Here is an 18983-nt window from a genome sequence, read left to right as displayed (position 1 = left end):
CTGGGTGAAGAGAGCAGGTCACTTTGGAAGGGTTTATTATGAGGTTTCGGGACATGTTACTTAAGGGGTCTCCCTTTGCACACGTAACCCAAGTTTAGGGACATGCTGACATGGCCCTCACCAGGGAATGTTGGCAAGAAAGAAACACCAAGAACCCACAAAATCTCAAAGTTATCCGGAACCTGACCACTTCTCGCCATTTCCCATGTCCCCCATGACCACCCTGGTCTGACACCAGCCTCTGTCTTACTGATTACTGAAAGTGCCTTCGAGTTGGCCTCCCTGCTAACCCCTGAACACCAACACTATTTCCAAGAGGTCAGCAGATTGATGCTTTCCCAGCTTTAAAACTCAACTCCGCCCTGGTCACTCCCCAGTCCACATCACTCGGAGAAAAGACTGGAGTCCTTACAACAGCCTACGAGGCTCTTTAGGAGCCACATGCCACCAGATGTTTGATGTCATCTCCTACTACTCCGTCCCTGTTCATCTTGTTGGGGCTGCATTGTTCCCTTGCTATTCCTCAGACAGGCCAGGCACACTCCAGACTCAGGGCCTTGTCACTCTCTGTTCCCTCTGCCTGGAATGTTCCTCCCTCCAGTGTGAAAAGGGCTCATCTCCTCACCTTCAGTTTTTGCTCCAATGTCATCCTCCTCTTGAGCCCTTTACTCACAACTTGCTGCACCTGCAACCCCATCTTGCCCTTCCTTTCCATCTCCCATGTCTGCTTTTATTTCCCCCCCCAAATTTTCACATTCTCATGAACGCTGTAACTTACTTATGTGGCCTATTGGCTCTTCCCACCCCCCACCCCACCCCCCATGGAATGTAAGCTCTCGGAAGTCAGAATTACTGTCTGTTTTGTTCACTTTTGTATTCTTAGTGGACAGGGGCCGGTAATCAGCAGATACTTGGTAAGTATTACTTCAATGAAAATACATGTGACCTAAGTCCTGTGTTGAGGTCTAAAGCATGAAATCTAAGCCCAAATGCACACAGGGGCTTGGCAGGCAGTGACCAAGAGCATTGTGAAAGATGGAAAGCGGGGTGCACTGGAGAGTCCCCATCAGCTCCGGCGGGTCATTGCTAGAGAACAATACAGGCAAAAGAGAGCCAAATCTTCATATCTCTTTTTAAAAGAAACTGGACATACTATTTTTATACAAAATACAATGGCTTTGTTATTAATGACTAGGTGCCTGGCCTAAAAGCTCAAGGAAAATGTCCTGGCCCCATAGAACACGTGGCTGAGGCCAGGTGGCCCTCCACACCTGGTTATCATGCCCAAGTGAGAGCCCTCAGAGTGGCACGTGAGCCCATACAAGGGCCAAGGAGAAAAGAGGCAACAAGAGAGGTGTGCTTTGGCAAAGGTGGGTGTCAGGACGGTTTAAATTCAGGAGTGTCCCAGGAAAGTTGCTTTCCTGAGTTAGAACAGTCTGTATTATTAATATGTCCATTCTCCCCAAGTTGATTCAACACAACACTGACTTCAATCCTCGCAGGATTTTTTCATATATCAACAAGATGTTTCTAAAAAAAAAGTCTGTACAGAAAAGCAAAGGAGCCATACAAGCCAAAATAATTTTGACAAAGAAGAAGAAAGTAGGAGATCCCACACTACCTGATATCAAGACCTACTATAAAACTATAATACTCAGGACATGTGATATTGGTGAAAAATTAAACACATAAGTCAACGGGCTAGAGTGAAGAATCCAGAGATAGACCAAGAAAAACATGGTCACTTGATTTTTGGCAAAATTGCAAAAGCAGTTCAATTAAAAAACAAAAAGAATAGTCCTTTGAATAAATGAGCATGTAAAAATTAGATGTTTAAGCAAAAGAAAATGGACCTCAATCTATACCTCATATTTTATTTTTACAAATTCACTTAAAATGGATTACAGACTTAAACACAAACTATAAAACTATAAAACTTTTAGAAGAAAATCTTTGTGACCTTGAGTTAGCCAGAGTTCTTAGAAATGACACCACAAACATCATTTATAAAAGGAAAAATTGATAAAATGGACTTGATCAAAATAAAAATGTTTACTTCTGGAATACATTGTTTAAAGAGTGAAAAGAAATCCAAAGACTAGGAGAAAACAATGGGCTTGGATCCAGAACATATAAAGAACTCTCAAAACTCAACAATAAGAAAACAAACAGCTCAACAACAACAAAAAAAATGGGCAAAAGATTTAAGCAGACCCTTTATCAAAGAAGATATACATGTGTAGATAAGACATGCGTACATGAAAGGATGCTCAGCATCATTAGTCACTAAAGAAAAGGGAATTAGAACTGCGATGAGATACAAGTACATCTCTATTAAAGTGGCCATTTATTTTAACCGCCAATAGCAAGTACTGGCAAGGAGCAGAGCAACTATAACTCTCACGTATAACCTACTAGACAACCTACTTATTCCTAACACGGGTAGGAATGCACAATGATACAACCACTTTGGGAGATGGTTTGGCATGCACTTACCCTATGACACAATTCGACCCTCAGGCATTTACCCAAGAAAAGTGAAATATATCTAATAAAATATATCGACACACACATGCGCAAAGCCTGTGTGTGAACGTTTACCGTAATTTTATTTATAACTGCCAGAAGCTGGAAGGACCCCAGATGTCTCTCAACTGGAGAATGGATAAACAAATCTGTGCATTGGATCACAACTAAGCGATTGAAAGGAAGGAACTAGGGACACATACACAACACGGATGACCCTCAAATGCATGATGCTGAGTGAAGAAGGATGCTAGACTCAGAGGGCAGTTGGTTCCATTTATGTGACTTTGCATAAAAGGTACTACAGGCATGGACCACAGAGCAGGGGTGGCCAGAGGCAGGGGTGGGGCATGGGCTGGTGGGGGGGGGGGGGGTTGACCACAAAGGGGGTGCAGGGGAGAATGCGGGGAGGTGCTGGAGCTCTTCTTTGCCTGCAGGTAGTGGTGGTTACATGACTCTATGTATTTGCCATAACTTATAGAACCATATACTCCCCCAAGTTTTATTATATGCAGTAATAGTATCTCCTGTATACTCCATAATAATAGTACCTATTCCGTATCCTTGTGTTTTTTTTTTAATGTTTTTATTAATTTATTTTTGAGACAGAGAGAGACAGAGCATGAGCAGGGGAGGGACAGAAAGAGAGGGAGACCCAGAATCTGAGGCAGGCTCCAGGCTCTGAGCTGACAGCACAGAGCCCGACGCAGGGCTCGAACTCACGGAGTGTGAGATCATGACCTGAGCTGAAGTCGGACACTCAACCGACTGAGCCACCCAGGCACTCCCCGTATCCTTGTTTTATAATAGCACCTACTTCATACCTACTCCATACTCAGAAGAGGAAATCTAATGGAATAACACACATACGAGACCCACATTCTTTGGGTCTTCATTTTGGTTTCTTGGTTTTAGGTGAAGACAAATGCTTAGCATAGGCCTGGTGCATAGCAAGCGCTAGGAAAAGCTTTACTAACACTACCAAGAAGCAGTATCGTGCTGTGGTTAAGAGTGTGACCACATTTGAACCGAGAGCACTGGTGTCTCAATCCCATTTTGTCACTAATTACCTGTTTGACCTTGGTAAATTACTTCATTCCTATGCACCTGGATCTCTTCATTGGTAAAATGGGGATATTAATGGTACCCACTTTCAAGGCATGGTAGGTGGAATAATGGCCACCAAAGAGGACCACAAGCACATCCCCACACCTGTGAAATTGTTACCTTACATGGCAAAGGGGGATTCAGTTTTCAGATGGAATTACATTTGTTCATCAGTTGACCTTAAGATAAGGACATGATGCTGACTTAACCAGTGGGCCCCATGTAAATCACAAGGGCCCTCAAACGCGGAGAAGGGAGACAGAGAAGGAAAGTCAGAGGGAGATGTGACTATAGAAGAATGGTCAGAGTGCGACATCAAGCTGGCTTTGAGCATGCAGGAGGGTCCATGAGCTAAGAGATGTGGGTGGCCCCAGGAAGCTGGAGACGGCAAAGGAATGGATTCTCCTCTAGAGCCTCTAGAAAGGAATGCAGCCTTGCCCACACCTAATTTTAATGAGACCTTTTTGGACTTCTGACCTACAGAACATTTGTGTTATTTTAAGGTACAGTTGTGATTAGCTACAGCAGCCAAAGAAAACAAAGGTTAATAAATATAAAGTACTTCAAATAGCGCTGGGCATTAGACAGGAGTTCAATAACCCATCCTCACTTGATCGCAATGACATTGCTGATTATCACTCCTTCTATTGTCAGTTCCAACATTTCTGTTTATGCTGCACCAAGACACATGGCTCAAAACTACATCTCTTTGACACCATGTTGGACCTTGGAGATACAAAATGAAAAATCAATACTCTCTGGCCCTGACTCTCAGGTCAGGAGTTCACCGTCTACAAAGAAACCCCCTGCAAATAAGTCACCTTTTGCTACAAAGTGGCAAGTGTAACAAAGAAAGAAATCTAAGCGCTTTGCTCTCTGGCATTCCCGCTTCCTCTCTCCCCAGCAGCGCTGTTAGAGGAGGTGTGCTGGCTGAGTGGAGATTAATCCTGCCTGGCTTTCCCAAAATGTGAAGCAAAAGAAACTCTCTATGGTCTTCTGATATGATGAATATTTGTGCTTCTCGTGGGGATTCGGCGCTGTGTGGGAGAGCGGGGGCAAGCAGAACTCATAGCTGAAATGGAAACTTCAAGGCAAGCTTGAAATTTGTTGCAACAAGCGCTTTTAGGAAGGTCAGGAAGGTTAAGAATGGGCCAGGAGACCATCATGGGACACTTTGTTTCAATTATTTATTTTAAAGCTCCATTGTACCATCTCCTCTCCCAAATGAGGCATAATAAAGAAAGATAGGACATGCTCTGTGCCGACAGTGGTTCGGGCAGTAAATGTCCAGAAGGGAACTAGATCAAGTCTGGCTGGAGGGGCCACTCCATGCTTCATGGTATGTTGAGTTACTTTCGTAAGGCAGGACTAAGTGCGCACGTGCATCTCCACACCTATGCACACTCACTCATACACACACATACACGCCACCACCACCCTTGGTCCCTCCCACATCTCTGACGTTTACAGCCTCGTGGGGAGAAAAGAAGGAACGAGACGTGAAGGATGTCTTACGGCTATTTGCGGTCATTCATTCATTCAACCAACATTCATTCATTAAGCACCAGCTTTGTCATGCCAGGGACGATCGAGGTGCTAGAGACAGACACGGAAACGAGACAGTGTCTGCCTGTGAGGGGCTCTCCATGTAGCAGGAAGGGCGAAGAAGAAAGCTGGTGATCGCAACGCCAAGCCACCAAGGCGAAAACAGCAGTTACTACAGGAGCTCAGGATGAAGACACATAACAACCTGAAGAGGCCAGAGAAATGTCCCAGGGAAGTGCCCTTGGAGGACCAGAGCTGTTGGATAACCAGTCGTAGACCCAGCCACAAGGAAAGGAGCATGAGCTTTAAAGAAAGCCGAGGTGGAACTAGGGGCTCACCCCCCCTCCCATCTCCAACATCCACCCAGAGCTCCGTCCAGGAGTTCACATCCTCCCATAATAACATGGCAGATCACATCACGCACAACTGGCCCAGCTCATAGTCGTAATGCCACGTGCAGCCTGTGGCCTGGCGAACACGTGGGCGGATAGAGCCCAACGCGCGGTGCCTACCATTTGCAGATGCACGAGGCTGCTCCCAGATGCACGAGGCTGCTCTGGCCCGGGGCCAGAGGACCATCTCAGGATGAACCCTCACTCTGCCACCTGATAGCGGGAGGGGCTCGCGTGGGTTGCTTCGCTTCCCAAGTCTCAGTTTCCTCGTGTCTAAAACGGGAAAGAGAGGACTACAGTGAAGACAAAGCAAGATGCACACAGACACAGATACGGCAGGAATTCCGTAGTAATACTCAGCAAACGTTAATGGAGAATATCCACGAGCCGCTCCGGTAAGATCCAGAGATGCAGCCGTGGACAGACAGACTAGGTTTCTCTTCTCATTCCTGCCCCACGACTGTCTTCCTTTGATGGAAGAGCTAAGGACTCCAGGCTCCATCTGCTTTCTAGAACTGCAGCAAGAAGCTGAGTGATCACTGGGTGCCAGCTACTTACTGCCTTTGTCACCCTGTGGTGAGTTGTGTGTGAAAGTCTGCCTCTAGTGAAAAGAGCATTGGGCAGGTGGCTCTGGTCTCAGCTCAGCCCCTGACCTGCCACCAAGAGTCGCCCAGCCTCTGGGCTGTGGTGTCCTCCTCTGTCAAGGAGGAAGTCAGACACAATGGTCTCTACAGCCCTTTCTTGTTCTTGGAGTACTGACCAGAGAAGGCTCCGTGTGCCCATATCAGAAGAGGCAGAGACAGGGGCGCCTGGGTGGCTTGGTCGGTTGAGCGTCCGACTTCGGCTCAGGTCATGATCTCACGGTCTGTGAGTTCGAGCCCCGCGTCGGGCTCTGTGCTGACAGCTCAGAGCCTGGAGCCTGTTTCAGATTCTGTGTCTCCCTCTCTCTCTGCCCCTCCCCTGTTCATGCTCTGTCTCTCTCTGTCTCAAAAATAAATAAACGTTAAAAAATAAATAAATAAATAAATAAATAAATAAATAAATAAAAAGAAGAGGCAGAGACTGACCAGCCATGACCTCAGCCCTCAAGGGGCTCACAGTCTGATGGGGAAAGCTGGGAACACACAGCACAAGACAATATGGGCTCTGTGCAGAGTATAGGGGAGCCTTGGGAGCTGGGTGTCACCTTTGGGTTCAGAGAAGATCACCACATGATGGGCGGTCTGGGAGAGCTTCCCGTAAGAAGTGGACTTGAGATTCTATTTTGATCCTAGGTTTAGGGTCTAGGGTCAGGGCAGTGGGGCATTCGGCAAATTCAACAGCCACCAAACCATTTTCATTCATGTGACAAATGTGTGTTGAACACGTGCTTATGCTCCCCTTCTGGGAAAAGTGGAAAATTCTGTGGTCCCTCGGTCTTCTGGACAAATACAAATACTGAAATCCCAATTTCAGTCCTACTGTGTTCCCATTTGGGCCTCCATAACCTGGCCTCTCTTTCTGTATAAAAACTTTCCAGTGTGTTTGCCACTGGTTTACTTTGAAGGGGATCTGGCGTGCCATTCTGTCTGCTTCTTTGTGGGTCTCTCCCCCAGCACGAGCGTCTCTTTGCAAGCAGCGACATTTCTCACTCATGTTTTTATCCCCAGCATCTAGCAACATGCTCTGGAGTCAACACACTTGTGCTGCAGAGAGAGTTCCAGAAAATGCACCCAAATGCTCACATTCGCCCTCATCCCATGACCTCTTTTTCATTAAGAAAGGGGAAGAAAAAAAAAGGGAAAAAAAAGAAAAAAAAAGTTAGAGAGAGGGAGGAAGGCAAACCATAAGAGACTCTTAAATACTGAGACCAAACTGAGGGTTGATGGGGGGTGGGGAAGAGGGGAAAGTGGGTGATGGGCATAGAGGAGGGCATCTGTTGGGATGAGCACTGGATGTTGTATGGAAACCAACTTGACAATAAATTATATTCAATATAAAAAAAAGAAAGATCTAACTTGGGTCATCTATCATCTTCCCCTTCGTTTCTAAAAGACATTTTTGGCCCTTTAGTTGAGCTCCTGGAGGCACCTATACAGGCCAGGAAAATCAAAGTAAAAATTTAAGAAACAGGCGCAGATAGATGCTTACATTGGAGAAATAGCTATCAGGAAGACTGGCAAAGGGGAGGCCCCAGAAGATGGGAAAAGGGGGACAGAGCCCAGACCCACATGGCCTGGATTTCAGGAGGTTTTGGTGGAGAGCTGGGAACGAGTATTGAAGAAAATAGGGGCTTGGGGGCCACTGCAAAGTTCGGGAGATATTGGAAGTGATGGAAATAGTAAAAGAGGGTTTTAAAAAATATTGCCAAGATTTATGAATTGGATCTCCTGTAATATTCTTCAGGAGATGCCAGTAGAGGCTGAAATAGCTTTTTAGAAATGTTGGTTGTTATACAGGGTTTCATTGATGGTGATACTATGCAAAATCTTGGCCATGGGACCCACTGCCTGTCTCTGGGTAGCATGTATTTAGAGATTTGGTTCATGAATGAGCCATGCTAGGTTGTCTGATGCATAGCAGGATTAGGTTAAGCAGACCACTGAAGCTTATTCTATACTGTTAAGTGGTGTTTAAGAACTTGAGCTCTGGAGCCAATTTTCCTAGGATCCACTGCTTACAAGCTGGGTAACTCAGACAAGTTGCTTAACTTTCCTGAGCCTCTGTGTCATCATTTATTTAGGGGCTAATACCAGTATCTACAGGACAGGGTTAGCATGCAGATTATAGGAGTTAATCCACGCAAAACTCTTTGGACAAGTCCTGAAAGACAGTAAGCACTTAATAAATGTTAAGTTGTATTGTTTGTGTATGGTTGTCATTATGATTCCACTACAGTCTACATAAACACAAGGCCCTGTAAGTGTCTTGAGTTTCTTGCTCACCAGTCAAGACACAGATTTGTCCCCTGTACCAATGTAGACCACCCTTCTGGGCCTAGGTCAGAACTCATTTACTTGTAAGTACCTTAGCAGGATTTTCTAAAGATGGTCCTATCTGTCTGGTATTGTTCATCTTGCTTCTCCGATGCAGCTGCAAGTTCCTTGAAGAATACAGGAATCATACTTTTTGGGTTTCCTCTCCCTGGCCTCAAGCAGCCCAGAGGAGCACATACTGAGCTTGGAATGTTCTTTGGTTGAGTGGAATGGGCAGGGGTTGGTGAATCATTTGGTGGACATTTAGCTTTTGCGTTAACATACTTTTCATTGACCTCCCGCTTACCCTCATCTATCCTATTGTCAAACCCAAGAAATGACCAGACTGTATCATCCAGAAAGTTCTAAAATGCATCAGAGACTCTTACGTACCAAGAAAAAACAGGGTTGCTGGAGGGGAGTTGGGTAGGGGGATGGGTTAGATGGGTGACGGGAATTTAAGAAGGGCACTTGTTGGGATGAGCGCTGGGTATCATACGTAAGTGATGAATCACTTGGTTCTGCTCCTGAAACCAGTACTACACTATATGTTAACCGACTTGAATTTAAAGAAATAAATTTGAAAAATGAAATAAAATGCAGTGACAAGTGTTATGTGCTTACGACTACAGCTGTGTTTCATCTCAAACGTCCTAGGCTTAGTAGATAGTACGCAGACTTTCCTGTGTCTCTCAGAGCACCACGGCCAGCATGGTGTCTGAGAACGAGCACAGGGTTGGGAGGTAGGAAGCATGTGCTTGAGTCCTCTTCTATCATCTTTTGGTTGCAATGATGGCACTTACCACCTCCTTCTCAGCTCGAAAATGGGAATAATAAAATACCTGCCCCATGGACGCGTAGGTCAGATGAGAAGATATGAAGTAGGGGAAAGTTCTTTGAAATGGTAAATACACCAATGTAGTGATTGTTCCCATTATCAAATCTAAGAATCCACCAGAGAGAGGGTGTCTCACAGAAGAGGCACAGGCCGTTGACCTCCTAGTGTGTGTTCAGCCTAATTAACATTCACCCAGAGAGATTCTGAGACTGAGGAATGAAAAGAATGGGGGATGTGGGCATGTGGGTGGGGGAAGGACAGTTGGGGATGAAAAAAGAAAAATCTAATCTTCTGATAATACCGAGGGCCCCAGCTTAAGAACACACAAGTAAACAGTGAAGCGTGGTGACCCCAGGACCAGCTGGGGGACCTCCTGAACAAAAGCTGTTAACAATACTGCTTTCTTCTGAGCAGCTCACCAGGGCCTGCTCAGGCCTGGGGCTGCTGGAAGAAGGAGCGGGGTTCCTGCCTGGAGCCCCAGCCTCACGGTCAAATGTCAGCCCATCAATACCAAGTGAGCAGAAAGGAGCCTGATGCTCAAGGCCTTTGTTTCTTTGTTTTTAATTAATTAGTCTTTTGTTCGTCAGTCTGGGTCATAAAGAAATCTCTTTTGCAATCCTTTCAAAATCCAACTCCCCCACATGTACCCACATTAGTGAAAACAGAATAAAATCTGCGGTTTTGGCTCATTGCCTTGGCCATGTGGTCAAATAGGACTTTGAAGGGCTCCTTTTTTTTTTTTCTTTTTTTAAACAAGTGTTTATTGAGTGACTGCTATTCATTCAACAAACATGAAGCGAGTGCCCTACTACACTCCTGGCCCTGTGCTTGGTGTTAGGGGCACAAAGATGAATACAACCCAAACTTGGAACTCAATAAGCTCTGTAGGGGAGGTCAGAGACTGACCCCAGTTAGCACAGTGCCTGGTAGAAAATGCTAGCTGCCATGAGACACAGCCGGATGGGATGCCCAGTGAGCTCCCAGGAGGAAGAGAACACTCCTCTTGGGCAGGAGTAGGGAAGGCCCTATTTCATGACGGCATGTGAGTGCCGAAGTACTCAGGCGTGCATTCCCCCACGTGTTTACCACGTTAAAATAATAGCAAACTGGTGCAGAACATCCACTGGGTGTGCCAGGCTCTGTTCTCAGCACTTTCCCGCTAGAACTCACACAGTGATCTTTAACATGGGCCCTCTGGTTATCTCCACTTTGCAGATCTGAAGCCAGGCAGCCAGGCTCCAGAGCCCAGGCTCTTGACCTCAGAGCTCTGCAGACTCTGTGTTCCAGACCTACCATTTCTGGGAACCACCCGCCTCTTCCCCCGGCTCACCCTCCGACCCCCACCGCGGGCTGTCAAAAGCAGGGGACATATCTTACTGATCTTCATGTCCTCGGAGTCCAGCACTATTCCTGACACGAGGTGAGCCTTTGAAAGAGCTGCCTGGAACTGGTGGACTGAACCCTCTGCCGCCAGATACTGAGGTCCCAGCAGGCCCCCGCGGTAGGGACTGGCGGGTCAGAAAAGCAGGGAGGCCAGAGCCGGGCTTGGGCTGGGGTGGGGTGGGGAAGAAGGGAAGACACAACAACGTGTTTCATAGGGCCTTGCTTGTGGCTTTTTCCCAGCGCAGGAATGAGAGCAGAGCTAGAATTTGGGAAGTAGAGGCCCCAATCCTGCATGACCCCATGCACATGCCGCTCCTCCTCTGGGCACAGACCTGCCCTCGGGTGCACTTTTGTGGCTGTGAGGGCAGGGTTTGGGCTTTAGATAATAATTGCATAGATTTGCTTAGTAAACACAGGGCAACCGTAGGATAATGACATGTTCTTACAGAGATGGGGCTTGGTAACTACTTTCAGTGGCCCCAAAGTATTATTTAACACATATTCTGGTTTATAAGACAGAAATAATGATGAATTTGCTTGGTAATTACACAGCACTTACCCACTCCATATCCTGCCAATAGCTGATACTTAGCCCGTCATTAAGGGGCTAGCAGTCGCTTTGGTAAATAGTAACTTCTTCTTCTTATTGGTCTCTAGGCCCATAAAGCATTATTAAAACACCATTAGTGACATTTCTCCAAAGACTACATACACAAGTCTGTGTGAGAAGCCAACTTTCCTTGAGCTAAATGCTTTATTTTTATCTTTCTGACAGGAGCAATAGAAAAGAATTAATTCTAACCTGAGGCTGTGCTCGCTGTAGACATCCCCTCAATGAAACGGAGTTGAAGAGGCAAATGTGCCCTGGCTGAGGGAATGGGAGCCGAGTCACCACCGTCTTCAGTATGAAGGTTGCTCTTTAACTCACCCAAATCGTTGCTCCAGTTGAGAAGGAGCCCCAGGTCTGGCGCCACAACCCCAGTGGGGGGCTGGGTCAGCAAACTGAGAGCCAGGGCAAACCACAGCCTTTCGATGGGTACCGTTGGTTGCATCCTCAAGGCTTCTCCTTGGATGGGGCTTGAGAGGCTCATGGGGATGTGGGGCTTGGGGGGGGGGGGTGGTGCTGGGACTCTGGAAGAGGGGGCACCTTGGTTCTCAGGCCATTTGGGGTACACGTGGAGAAGGAACATACACACACTGGATACCAAACAAGGGAGATGCAAGTCCAGGACCAGCCTCCTTGTCCTTGGAAAGGGCTCTTGGGAAGGCTGCCTGACATATTTTGTCCGGAAGGCAGTAATTTGGGGGGCTATGGCGCAGCTGTAACTGCCCTTGGCTTAGCCACTTGCATCAGAAGAAATCAACCCTCTGTAATCAATAGGGGGCTTAAACAGGGTGGTCAACCATGATGGCTGGTGGGCAGAATAGGGAGTGGGCCCTCTGGAGCAAACAGAGCCCTCATTACCATTCCATTCCAACCCATCTCGTTTCTGGAGGGTACGATCCAACACCAAATATGAACTCAATTCCAGATCCCAACTGCCAAGGCAAGTGGCCAGTTGCAATGGTCTGTTTCTGCTGTAATGAACTCCAGGACTCTGACTTTGGCTTTGGGAGTGACTTCAGTTACCATGGAAGCCAGTGGGGAGTAGTTGGGAAAAACTTAGGGTTAAAGCCAGAAGACCTGGGTTCAGATCCCAGCCCTGCTCCTTACTGGCCCGAGAAATCTTTGACAGTCACCTCTCTGAACTTCAGTTTCTTTGTGTGTGAAGCAATCTGCAAAGGCTATAAACTCCATCAGGCCAGAAACCATTTTATTCACCATTGACTTCCCTGGGCCCAGCCCAATGCCTAACACTTTCTAAATATATAATCAACATATTTCACCAAATAAGATTGGGGAAATGCATCACACAAAGAGAAGGAAATAAAAACGATTATTTAAATAGTCCAGAAGATTCTATTTGATAATCCACTGAATGCACACGTGTCCCAGGATGATCTTAAAAACAAAGATGTGAAACTATTCTTCTCTCCCTTTCTGGTTGTGAAAACCTTGCTGCATTAGATGCATAAATGGCTGTATTTTGATATTGCACTTTGGGAAATGTTCTCTCCCTAAATAATAGGCAATATGTTAGTTTATCCATTCCACATAATTCACAAGTATTCCTGTATTTGGTCACAATCACAAAACCTTTTAAACTGTACTTTATGGATGATTTATAGGAGTTTCCAGGGAAATTTTGATTACACCCAGTTTTTGCCTTAGACTTAACCTTGAAGCTTACCCCATAGCATTTGGATTATCTCACAGGGTCATTGTAAGTGAGCCAGCAATGTAAGTATTGTGAACCCGAAGCACTAGACAAAAATAGCTGTTATCCTGCTCTGTGCTCTCTTGGTATGGCTACTTAGCTCGGCAAAAGTCAAGAGACTTGATTACAACCCACACCTTTTGATTTCCAGGCTTGAGCACTGGCACCTACATCACAATTTCACAATAAAACCCGTCGGGTAATTGCTAGGTGCTCACCAAAGTACTAGATACATAGGGTGGTATAAGAAAAATAGAAGGCATACGGCACTGACCAGCAGAAGCTCAATGATTCACACAGACTCAACAAGTGTTTGGCTGGCCCCAAATCACAGCAAATCTTGGCATCCCATCTGAACCTGGAGGCAGCCACTGGGGGGCCTGAGATGGAGAAGCACTCATACATACAGGTAGAACTGGCCCCAGTCCTTGTCACTAAGGCCCGTTTCTTCCCTGCTCCAAACTAATAACTGCTGTAACTATTTCCCCCTGATTCAAAGCTGCCTCGTTTCCATTTGATTTCACAGGGTTTCAAACAAGGAAAGGAAACACAATGTGATTCCTGCCCCCCATGTACTACCTATCGCCCCAATTACAGTGATTACTTCATAGGCAAACATGAATGTGTTCCAAGTGGTCCAATCAGGCCTATCCCCAGGATCACTTTTTCCACTCGGGAGTTAACATGGTAACATGCAAGACTGGAGCCCATTCAGTGCCTACCTGAAACTCGGGCCAACGTAAAAGACAGAGTCTAGACCTGAAGAAATAGACTAAGGCCAGGTCCTGGAAAACTCATTTGAATGCCTAGATCCAGGTGTACCTATCTTTGAAGTCAAGTGGTCCTGGATTTTAAGTTACGTTATTCAATAAATGTAGTTTTTTGCTTCAAGCAAGTTGGATTGGGCTTCACTTAACCTCCATGGAAAGAGTCCTGACAAATTAGATGGTCATAAAAAAGGGGAGCCTGTACAGAAATGGAGAATGACATGAGCAAAGACTTAGAGGCAGGGTTATAGGTTTGGGGGCATCTCAAGCATATTCATCAAGACCATAGAAGATAAATGGGGAGGGGGGCGCATATAATGAAAAACACTAAGTGATAGTGACTTGGGCTTCACCTGAACTTCTGAGAACCCAAATCCAGAGGCAAAAGGAGGAAAATACATGCCTGGACCCAAAGGCATCTCATAAGCTGGCTGGTCCAGTTACCGTTCTCATTCAGGGAAATCCCTATCATATGCCAGATGCTGCACATCTGTGGTTCGCATTGTTCCTTTAAAGAATAGCATAGATTCTTCCCCGGGCAAGCCACACATTTTCATTAGCTGTGGTCAGGAGGGAAGCGTGCTCCTTCAGACAAGTTTCAGCTGACAGACTGCTCTGGGGCACGTCTTTCAGGGAAGCTGATTCATCTTCTCTGTCGGCTGGCTGGGGGGGATGCACACCTGTGTCCTGGGATGACTTCAGAGAGAGGGGAGACAAAAGACCACTTTGGGCTCCAGCTGCCTCTGCAGACACTCCTGCAGTGGGGCGGACACAAGTGCAGCCATGCCTGGTGGGCAGTCAGCACCGGGGCTGTTTATGTTCAGCTCCTGGGAACCACCGCCCCCTCCCACTGGGGACTCTTCCCCTGAGTTCTGTCCCAGCCCTCAGCTTGGGTCGGGGGGAGACTGACTGACATCTGGGCTTGATTCGATCCCCCACTTATCCACCTCTCAGCCATCCACACGCTACTCGTTCTTCAACTATTGCAGAAAGCAAGCTGTTCAGAGATGCTTTGATGGTGGAGTCCCAAACAGGGCTGGAGGTGAAGTCACAGCAGGCCCACATTTAATCTAGAAGAATTCCGCTAGATGTGGTTGGCGAGAGGGAGAAAAGAGAGACCAAAAGAGAACAATGTGTTATGGACATGACTTGACCTTCCAGCCCACTTAGACGGCCCCTGCTCCAGAGTGACTTTGAGAAAGCGTGTCATCTGTGCTCTCTGTGTTCATACGCCTCTCATCACCCACAGCCTTGCTTTGCTGACCACAGTTGTCAGAGTAAGTAGAACTGGCTGCTGTAACAAACAATACCAAATCCAACAGGCATAACACAATGGAAGTCACAGGGTGAAGTGTGTCTGGAGGTGCTCCTTAATGACTGTCCTCTAAGCAGTGATGATCCAGCACCTTCCATCTGTGACACTGCCATATTAAACACTCCAGAGGGAGATGACAGCTGCTGCTGGCTGGATTCCCCAGAAGCAGTCTCTGAGGGTGAGATTAGAATGCACGATGTTTATCAGGGAGGGAGGGCTCCTGGGATCAACACTTGTGGAAGGGAGGCAAGATTGGGCAGAGGGAGAAGATGAGCTGCATTGCAGCCCCAAAATAGTCTCTGGGAGCCCAGTGGAGAATTCTGGAACTGGGTGGCCTCCCAGAGATGCCCTGTGTCGGGGCAAGGTGGTTATGCTGTGAAGCCTCGGTGTTACCAGTCGGTGAATGCAGATGAGACCACCCTTCCGCAGCACTCCCAGCAGCTGAGGAATTAAATTTTCACTGCTAAAGAGGGAACTGGGTGGTGCGTCAGAGCAACCACTGCAGGGGGACTAGAGCAGATGTCCGTGAACTTTTGGTAAATATTTTTTTCCCCAGGTTTTCCCCCTTCTAGTGTTTTTAATTTTAATTCCAGTATAATGTACAGTGTTCTATTAGCCCCAGGTGTACATTAGTGATTCAACACTTCCAAACCACACCCGGTGCTCATCGCAAGTGCCCTCCTTAATCCCCATCACCTATTTCACCCAACCCCCCACCCCACCCCCTGTGTGGTAACAATCAGTTTGTTCTCTATGGTTAAGAGTCTGTTTCTTGGCTTGTCTCTCTCTCTCTCTCCTCTTACTTGTTTTGTTTCTTAAATTCCACAGGTGAGTGAAATTGTATAGTATTTGTCTCTTTCTGACTTACTTCACTAGCATAATACCCTGTAGCTCCATCCACGTCATTGCAAATAGCAAGATTTCACTTTTTCTGGCTGAGTAATATTCCATTATATATATAATGGAATATATATATATATATATATATATATATATATTTCTTTATTCAGCTATCGATGGACACTTGGGCTATTTCCATAATTTGGCTAGTGTAAATATCACTGCTAAACATAGGGGTGCATGTACTCCTTTGAATTAGTGTTTCTGAATTGGGGGGGGGGGGTGGTAAATACCCAGTAGCATATTTACTGGATCGTAGGGTAGTTTTATTTTTAACTTTTCAAGGGATCTCCATATGGAGATTCTGTTTTCCACAATGGCTGCACCAGTTTGCCTTCCCACCTACAGTGAAAAATGTTCCTTTTTCTCCACCTCCTTGCTAATGCTTGTTTCTTGTGTTGTTGATTTTAGCTATTCTGACAAGTGTGCCGTGATATCTCACTGTGGTTTTGCTTTGCACTTCCCTGATGATGAGTGATGTGGAGCATCTTTTCATGTGTCTGTTGGCCACCTGTTTGTCTTCTTTGGAGAAATGTCTGTTCATTTCTTCCGCCCATTTTTTAATTGGGTTACTTCTTTTGGGGTGTTGATTTGTATAAGTTCTTTATATATTTTGGATACTAACCCTTTATCAAATATTTCATTAGCAAATATCTTCTTCCATTCAGTAGGTTGCCTTTTAGTTTTGTTGATTGTTTCCTTCACCGTGCAGAAGCTTTTGATGTGATGTAGTCCCAATAGTTTATTTTTGCTTTTGTTTCCCTTGCCTCAAGAGACACATCTAGAAAAATGTCACTACAACCAATGTCAGAGATCTTTCTGCCTGTGCTCTTTTCTAGGATTTTTATGGTTCCAGGTCTCATATTTAGGTGTTTAATCTATTTTGAATTTACTTTTGTATATGGTGTAGGAAAGTGGTCCAGTTTCATTCTTTTGCATGTGGCTGACCAGTTTTCCCAACACCATTTGTTGAAGACAATTTTTCACATTGGATATTCTTCCTTTTGGTACATATTTTAGGTTTTGCAGGCCATGTGGTCTCTGTCACAACTACTTGTGTCTGCTCTTGTAGCATGAAAACAGCCAGAGGCAATGTGTAAACAAATGAGTGTGGCTGTGTTCCAATAAAACTTTATTTACAAAAACAGGCAGCAGCCCAGACTGGCTTGGGGCCATAATTTGTCAACTCCTGGGCTATCAAATGACAGAAGTATTTAAAATCCAACACTGACAATGACGTAGATCACTCCTGTCCATATTCCATTGGCCAGGACTCAGTCACATGGCCCAATTTCACTGCAAAAGGCTAGGAAATGCAGTCTTCCTGTGAGTCCCAGAAGAAAATCAATGAAATTTGTGAGCATCCAGCCAGACTCTGTCAGTGCGATTCTTGTGTTGAAAGCCATTTTTTAAACATGATACAGACCCGAAATATATTAAAGTGTTCTACATATCTATTACTAAGTAAAGTAGTATCCACTGTACTTCAAAGGAGACTTGGAAGATTTTCAAGAGTTCTTTTCATGGTGTGTGAATTTTGCTCCACGCACCCACTTGGGAACCTAATCCGCCTGTGAACTGTGATTCTACGTCAAGTGAAATGGTGAAGGGCCAAAGAGGCAGGATCTAGATGGACCCAGGTTTAGAGCTCAGTGCTGCCACTAACCAGCTCTGGGTAGCCGGTCTCATTTCCTTCTTGATCCTCAGAGTCTCTTGTTCTAAAATGAGATGCTAATAGGGCCCGCTCCATGTGGTTTTTGCAAGGACAAAAGTGCCACTTAGCAGCTGGCACATAGTAAGTACTCAACAAATGGGAAAGACCATCATCAGTTCTTCATTAAGAAAGGGGGCATATAATATAGGCGATCAAAGTCTGCTGGGTGACAAGAGGCAAGTTTGTGCATCTCCCCAAACCTGTTATTACATTTGTAAAATAATCAGACAGTCCCCCCAGATGTGAAGTTGGGATGAGTAGGAATTTCTGTGACTCTGACAATTAAAAATAAATACAAAATGGTAGTAATACTTACCTGACAGGGTTGTTGTTGGGAAGATAAAGCTTACGTCCATAAGAATGCCTTGAGGGCAGAAATATGCCAGGCAATATAGTAGGTTCTGGGGAAACAGGCATGAATAAGTTGTTTTATTGGTTATCTATTGCCACAGAACTCATTAATTTAAAACAACAGTTTAAGTGCCACAATTCTGTGGGTTGGCCAGGTGGTTCTTTGACTAGTTTCACTTGGGCTCACTTACGCAGCTTCACTTAGCTGGTGGCTTGGTTGTGGATTGTGCTCAGCAGGGACATCTGGGAAGGCTGTGTTCCATGAGAGCAAGCACAAGCCTGGAACAAGCTTCTGATTACATCATGATTGCTGACATCGCATTGGCCACCACAAGTCACATGGCCATCATGTGAAAGGGAACCACATGAGGGCATGGATACCAGAGGAGGAATTCATCTGGGACCGTTATTGTAAAAATTTACCACAAGTACCTTATATGTTCTTAAGAAAGCTGCCATGAAATGTCCATCTTGCTCCAGTAGACTCATTATTTTCCACAGCCCGTCCTCCCTGATATCTCTAAAGGAAGCATTGGTAAAAGAACCACCTAGTGAGCTTGCATAAAATTGCATAAGTCAGAGAAAGACAAATACATGACTTCACTCATGTGAGGACTTTAAGAGACAAAACAGACGGACATAAGGGAAAGGCAATAAAAATAATATAAAAACAGGGGCGCCTGGGTGGCGCAGTCGGTTAAGCGTCCGACTTCAGCCAGGTCACGATCTCGCGGTCCGTGAGTTCGAGCCCCGCGTCGGGCTCTGGGCTGATGGCTCGGAGCCTGGAGCCTGCTTCCGATTCTGTGTCTCCCTCTCTCTGCCCCTCCCCCGTTCATGCTCTGTCTCTCTCTGTCCCAAAAATTAAAAAAAAAA

At 45.8% G+C, this 18983-nt stretch overlaps 1 long non-coding RNA gene across 1 annotated transcript; it reads right to left on the bottom strand.

The window, feature by feature from the left end:
• Positions 1-12951: 12951 nt before the first annotated feature.
• On the bottom strand, positions 12952-18675 carry LOC131483934 (uncharacterized). Its single transcript, XR_009247943.1, has 4 exons — positions 18543-18675; positions 18076-18160; positions 14778-14914; positions 12952-14526 (listed from the first exon to the last, which is right to left on the bottom strand). It is a non-coding gene; the product is annotated as an uncharacterized LOC131483934 (long non-coding RNA).
• Positions 18676-18983: the final 308 nt, after the last annotated feature.

Source organism: Neofelis nebulosa, chromosome 8, assembly GCF_028018385.1.
Source record: "Neofelis nebulosa isolate mNeoNeb1 chromosome 8, mNeoNeb1.pri, whole genome shotgun sequence".
Lineage (NCBI taxonomy): Eukaryota > Metazoa > Chordata > Mammalia > Carnivora > Felidae > Neofelis > Neofelis nebulosa.
The sequence above is the reverse complement of the archived record's forward strand: the minus strand, read 5'-3'. Positions and strand labels throughout refer to the sequence as shown.